Source organism: Melanerpes formicivorus, unplaced genomic scaffold, assembly GCF_026170545.1.
Source record: "Melanerpes formicivorus ecotype bairdi unplaced genomic scaffold, bMelFor1.0.p_v2 SCAF_141, whole genome shotgun sequence".
Taxonomy (NCBI): Eukaryota; Metazoa; Chordata; class Aves; order Piciformes; family Picidae; genus Melanerpes; species Melanerpes formicivorus.
In genome coordinates, this window is record NW_027142493.1 from 325,231 (window position 1) to 332,405 (window position 7,175).

The window sequence follows — 7,175 nt, forward strand, 5'->3', positions numbered from 1 at the left end:
ACCCAGCAGCTGGTCCAGAGCCCCAGGGAGGTGAAGCCTCCTCCTGGTCCTCCAGAGCCCCAGGGAGGTGAAGCCTCCTCCAGCCTGGAGAATCCACTTGGCAAAGTGGGAAGAGACCCTCAGAGGTCCTCTTCTCCAACCTCCCTGGGACATTTCCAAGCAGAGGAGGTCAAAGCAAGTCCAAGGCAGCTGAGGCCTCCCCTGTGGCAGCAGTCCCCAGGGGTGGGGTTTGTCCTCTCCAGGGGGGAGCTTCAAGCACTGGGTGACCTCCTCCAGCGCTCCTCTGGGGACAAGTGGGAGAGGTCAACCTGGGCAAGGAAGAAGAAAGCAGCTGCTGGAGATCAGGGAGAAGGCCTCCAGCCCTCAGCACCATCTCCTGGAGGGCCTCCAAGCCTCAGCACCCCCACCCAGGGGACCTCCACCCTCAGCACCACCCCCCAGGTGTCCTCCAGCCTCAGCACCACCCCCTGGAGGGCCTCCAGCCCTCAGCACCACCCCCTCCTCCCTCCCAACAGAGAGGGGAGAAAAGGAAGGATAAATCCACCAGGCAATGATTTGGAGTCAGCTTGGAAGTAGAGAGGTAAAGAGTTGTCTTTAAACAATATATATATATAACAATAACAGGAAAGGTTCTCAAGGGCAAGGGACAAGGATGGATGGGAGTGGGACAAAAAAAGGGACAAATACAAAACCAGTCTTTCTCTGAGGAGGCAGCAGGGAGAAGGATCAGGTGTGACCACGTGGCAGAGGAGCAGGAGGGCAGCTGCAGTGGCTCTCATCCAGCAGAGGCAGGAGCCAAAAGGAGAGCCAACAGCTACGATGTCCTGCTTTTTCTAGCCTAGCTGGGCAGGGAGGGGGGAGTGGAACAGACTCAGCTTCCCAGGGGGGCAATGCCCTGCAGGGAGGGTAAAGTCCCCTCAAGCCCTCCACCCTGCTTGGGTTTTTTGTTCCCAGAATGGGCATTAACCTAACACAGGAGGTTTTGGGGGAATTTGTCAGCATTTGGCCAAGTTCCTCTTTAGGACTTTGGAGGTTTTGTTCAGGATTTGGGAGGTTTGGGTCAGGTTGTGGGGGGTTGGTGCAGGATTTGGGAGGTTTTGGGTGGAATTTGTCAGGAGTTGGTCAGGTTGTGCCCAGGTTTGGAAGGTCTTGGTTAGAGCTTGGCTGGGAGGTTTGGGTCAGGTTGTTGGGGGGTTGGGAATGGATGGAGGAAGTGTTGGGGGCAATTTGGTCTGAATTTGGCCAACTTCCTCCCTGGGTCTTTGGGAGGATTGGGTAAGGATTTGGGAAGTTTTGGTCTCATTTGGGCCAGGATTTGGCCAAGTTCTGTACAGCATTTGGTAGGTTGGGGGGGGGAATTTGTCAGGCTTTGGCCAAGTTCCTCCCTAAGACTTTGGGAGGTTTTGAGCAGGATTTGGGAGGTTTTGTGGGGATTTGGGAAGGATTTGGCCAAGTTCCTTCCTTTGACTTTGGGAGGTTTTGGGCGGGATTTGGTCAGGAGTTGTTCTGGCTTGGGCCAGGAGTTGGCCAAGTTCATCCCTAGGACTTTGGTAGATTAGGAGAAGGATTTGGGAGGTTTTGTTCAGGATTTGGGAGGTTTGGGTCAGGATTTGGGTCAGGATTTGGGAGGTTTGGGTCAGGATTTGGGAGGTTTGGGTCAGATTGGAGGAGGTTGGGACAGGATTCAGCAAGTCTTGGGGGATTTGGTTTGGCTTTGGCCAACTTCCTCTCTTGGAGTCTGGGAGGTGTTGGGTAGGATTTGGTCAGGAGTTGTTCTGGCTCGTGCCAGGAGTTGGCCAAGTTCTTCTCTAGAAATTTGGGAGGTTTTGTTCAGGATTTTGGGAGGTTTGGTGGGGAATTTGTCAGGAGTTGGTCAGGTGGTGCCTAGGTTTGGGAGGTCTTGGTTAGAACTTGGGAGGTTTGTGTCAGGTTGTTGGGGGGCTGGGATAGGACTGAGGAAGTTTTGGGGGGAATTGGTCAGGATTTGGCCAAGTTCCTCTGTAGGACATTGGGAGGTTTTGTGGGGATTTGGGAAGGATTTAGTCTCTGGATTGAAGCAGGATTTCGTCACATCCTGCCCAGAATTTGGGAGGTTTAGGGAAGGGTTTGGGCGGTTTGGGTCAGGTTATGGGGGGTTGGTGCAGGATTTAGGAGGTTTTGGGGGGAATTTGGCCTGGATTTGACCAAGTTCCTCCTTGGGTATTTGGGAGGATTGGGTAAGGATTTGGGAGGCTTAGGTCAGGTTCTGGAGGGTTGGTGAAGGACTGAGGAAGTTTTGGGGGGAATTCGTCAGGCTTTGTCCAAGTTCTTCCGTGGGATTTTTGGAGGTTTTGGGCAGGATCTGGTCAGGAGTTGTTCTGGCTTGGGCCAGGGCTTGGCCAAGTTCTTCCCTAGGGCTTTGGGAGGTTTGGGGCAGGACTCAGGAGGCTTTGGGAGGTTTTGGTGTGGGTTGGGCCAGGGTTTGTCCAAGCTGAGCTCAGGACTGGGAAGGTTGTGCTCAGGATCTGGGAGTTTGCGTCAGGTTCTGGAGAGGTGGGGAAGGATTGAGTAGGACTTTGGGAGGTTTGGGGAAGGATTTTTTCAGGAGTTGTTCTGGCTTGGGCCAGGACTTGGCCAAGTTCTTCCCTAGGAATTTGGGAGGTTTAGGGAAGGATTTGGGAGGTTTGGGTCAGGCTGTGGGGGATTGGTGCAGGATTTGGGAGCTTTTGGGGGGAATTTGTCAGGAGTTGGTCAGCTTGTGGCCAGGTTTGGGAAGTCTTGGGTAGTGGTTGAGAGGTTTGGGTCAGGTTTTTGGGGGTTGGGACAGGATTGAGGAGGGTTTGGGTAGGATTTGGGAGGTTTTGGTCAGGTTGTGGGGGGTTGGTGCAGAACTGAGGAAATTTTGGTGGGAATTTGGTGGGAGTTTTGCAGCAGGATTTGGTCAGGATTTGGTGTGGGTTGAGTCAGGATTTGGCCAAGTTGTGCCCAGGGTTTGGGAGGTCTTGTGGGGATTTGGTGAGGATTTGGTCTCTGGATTGAAGCAGGCTTTGATCAGATCATGGCCAGAATTTGGGAGGTTTTGTTGAGGATTTGGGAGGTTTAGGTCAGGTTTTGGGGGGTTGGTGCAGGATTTGGGAGGTTTTGTGGGGAATTAGTCAGGATTTGGTCAAATTCCTCTTTGGGACATTGGGAGGTTTTGGTAAGGATTTGGGAGGTTTTTGGTCTCCTTTGGGCCAGGATTTGGCCAAGTTCTGTACAGGATTTGGTCAGTTTTGGGGGGAATTTGTCAGACTTTGGCCAAGTTCCTCCGTAGGACATGGGGAGGTTTTGGGCAGGATTTGGGAGGTTTTGTGGGGATTTGGTAAGGATTTGGCATCTGGATTGGAGCAGGATTTGGTCATATCCTGCCCAAATTTGGGAGGTTTAGGGAAGGGTTGGGAGGTTTGTGTCAGGTTGTGTGGGGTTGGTGTAGGGTTTGGGAGGTTTTGGGGGGAATTTGTCAGGAGTTGATCGGGTTCTGGGCAGGCTTGGAAGACCTTGGTTAGAGCTTGGGAGGTTTGGGCCAGGTTGTGGGGGGTTGGGATAGGATTGAGGAGGTTTTGGGTGGATTTGTCCAGGATTTGGCCATCTTCGTCCCTGGGACATTGGGAGGTTTTGGTCAGGGCTTGGTCAGGATCTGCTGTGGATTGGGCCAGGCTTTGTTCAAGTTGTGCCCAAGGGTTGGGATTTTTTGATCAGGATTGGGGAGGTTTGGGTCAGGTCGTGGGGGGTTGGTGCAGGATTTGGGAGGTTTTGGGGGGAATTTGGCCTGGATATGACCAAGTTCCTGCCTGGGTCTTTGGAAGGACAGGGTAAGGATTTGGGAGGTTTTAGTCAGGTTTTGGGGGGATGGTGAAGGACTGAGGAAATTTTTGGGGGAATTTGTCTGGATTTGGTCAAGTTCCATATTGGGACTTTGGCAGGTTTGGGGGAATTTGGTAAGGATTTAATCTCTGGATTGGAGCTGGGTTTGGTCACATCCTGCCCAGAATTTGGGAGGTTTAGGGAAGGATTTGGGAGGTTTGGGTCAGGTTGTGGGGGGTTGGTGCAGGATTTGGGAGGTTTTGGGGGGAATTTGTCAGGAGTTGGTCAGGTTGTGGGCAGGTTTGGGAGGTCTTGGTTAGAGGTTGGGAGGTTTTGAGGTGTTGGAACAGGTATGAGAAGGTTTGGGGATTTGTTCAGGATTTGGCCAGCTTCCTCCCTGGGATATTGGGAGGTTTTGGTCAGGATTTAGGAGGCTTTGTGGGGAATTTGTTAGGCTGTGTCCAAGTTTTTCCCTAGGACTTTGGGAGGTTTTGGGCAGGATCTGCTCAGGAGTTGTTCTGGCTTGGGCCAGGACTTGGGAAGTTCTTCCCTAGGAGTTTGGGAGGATTAGGGCAGGATTTGGGAGGCTTTGGGGGGAATTAGTTGGGATTTGGTCAGGTTGTGCCCAGGTTTGGGAGGTCTTGGTTAGAGCTTGGGAGGTTTAGGTCAGGTTGTTGGGGGGTTGGTGCAGGATTTGGGAGGTTTGGGGGGGATTTGTTCAGGATTTGACCAAGTTCTTCCCTAGAAGTTCGGGAAGTTTTGGGAAGCATCTGGTCAGGAGTTGTTCTGGCTTGGGCCATGACTTGGCCAGGTTCTTCCCTGGGAGTTTCGGAGGTTTTGGGAAGGGTTTGTGAAGGTTTGGGGAGCTTTTAGTCTGGGTTGGGTCAGGATTTGGTCAGGCTGAGCTGAGGATTTGGGAGGTTTTGAGCAGGCTGTGGTCAGGCTTGGGCCAGGACTTGGGCAAGTTGTGCTGAGGCTTTGGGAAGTGTTTGATGCTTTTGGTGTGGGGCTGGGAGGTTGGGAAAGGCTTGAGGAGGTTTTGGGAGGTTTTGGTGTGGATTGGGTGAGGGTTTGGTGAGGTTGAGCTGAGGATGTGGGAGGTTTGGGGCAGGACTCAGGAGGCTTTGGGAGGTTTTGGTGTGGGTTGAGCCAGGGTTTGGCAAAGTTGAGCTCAGGACTGGGGAGGTTGTTTATCATTAACATTAACAGGATTATGTGCCACATTATTTATAATTATTAGCAGGGTTATTAGCTCTATCAATTATTTTCAGCAGGACTACCAGCTCTATTAGTAATTACTACCATTATTGGGAGTATAGCTCTATAATTAGTCCCTAGCAGGACTGTTAGCTCTATTAGTTATTAGCTGTATTGGTTATTATTAGGAAGACTTTTAGCTCTATTATTTATTATTCTTATTAAGACTATTAGCCACATTATTTATCAGTATTAGCAGGACTATTAGTTGCATTAATTATTATTCGCACTTTTAAGTATTACTACTAGTATTACTATTCGCTGTGTTATTAGTTATTAAGAGGAGTATTAGCTCTGTTATTAATTAGTAACAGGATTATTAGCACCATTAATCAATACTCGTGGGTTTCTCAGCTCTATTATTAATTCTTTCCATTATTAAGATGCTTAGCCATATTATTCATCAATTTTTAATGACTGCCATCATTAAGATTATTAGCCATAGGTATTAGCAGGATTTTTAGCTCCATTAATTATTATTACCAGGACAATTAGCTCTCTTATTAATTATTGCCATAGTTAAGATTTTTAGCCCCCAAGTTTGGCCAAGTTCTTCTCTAGGGCTTTGCGAGGTTAGGGGCAGGATTTGGGAGGTTTGGGTTAGGTTTTGGGGGGTTGGTGCAGGACTTGGGAGGTTTTGGGTGGAATTTGTCAAGATTTGGGAGGTTGTGCCTAAGTTTGGGAGGATTTGGTTAGAGGTTGGGAGGTTTGGGTCAGGTTGTGAGGGGTTGATGCAGGATTGAGGAGGTTTGGGGGGGAATTTGTCAGGCTTTGGGCAAGTTCTTCTTTGGGACTGTGGAAGGTTTTGGGAAGGATTTGGGAGGTTTATCAGTATTAGCAGGACTGTGAGTTGTAATAATTATTAGCTCTTTTAAGTATTAGTATTATTATTAGCTGTATTATTATTTATTATTAATTATTTCCATTATTAAGATGCTTAGCCATATTATTCTTCAATATGAGCAGGATTCTTAGCTCTTTTAAACATTAGCATTAGTGGTATTATTAGGTCTGTTATTAAATCTTACCATAAAGATTATTAGATGTATTATTTATCAATGCTAGCAAGATTACTAGCTCTATTAATTATTATTAACACTGTTATTAGATCTATTTTTAATGGTTGCCATAGTTAAGATTATTAGCTCTATTATTTATAGATATTACCAGGGTTATTAGCACCATAAAATATTATTACCAGGATAATTAGCTCTATTAGTAGTTATTGCCATAGTTAAAATTATTTGCCATATTATTTATAGGTATTAGTAGGATTATTAGCTCCATTGTTTGTTATTACCATAATAATTAGATCTCTTATTAATGATTGCCAGAGTTAAGATTATTAGCCACATTATTTATATTTATTAGCAGGGTTATTAGCTCTATTAATTATTATTAGCAGTATTACTGGCTCTATTAATTCTTCTTAGCAGGTATATCAGCTCTGTTATTAATTGTTAACAGGATTATTAGCTATATAAATTTTTATTCCCAGGACTCTTAACTCTATTAACCATTAGCAGGGCTTTTAGCTCTATTAGCTATGGTTAGCAGGACTCTTAGCTCTACTATTAATTGCTAGCCATATTTGGATTATTAGTCATGTTATTTATCAATATTAGCAGGATTGTTAGCTCTATTAGTTATTATTAGCAGGACTATTAGCTCCATTATTATTACCATTATTAAGGTGATTAGCCATGGTATTTATCAATATAAGCAGGATTATTAGCTGCTTTGATTGTTATTAGCAGGAATATTAGCTCTGTTCTTTATGATTAGCATGATTATTAGCACTAAGTTTTATTATTAGTAGTAGTAAGACTCTTAGCCATGGTATTTATCATCATTAGCCTGATTACAGCTCCAGCATTAATCATTACCAGTACTATTCCCTCTGTTCGTTATTATTAGGAGGACTCTTAGCTCTATTAGTTATTGCTGTTACAATTATTAAGACTATTAGCCATATTATTTATCAGTATTAGCAGGAGTATTAGCACCATTAATTATTAGTAGCAAGACTATTAGGTCTTTTATTAATTATTAAGAGGATTATTAGCTCATCTAAGTATAAGTAGCAGGACTATTAG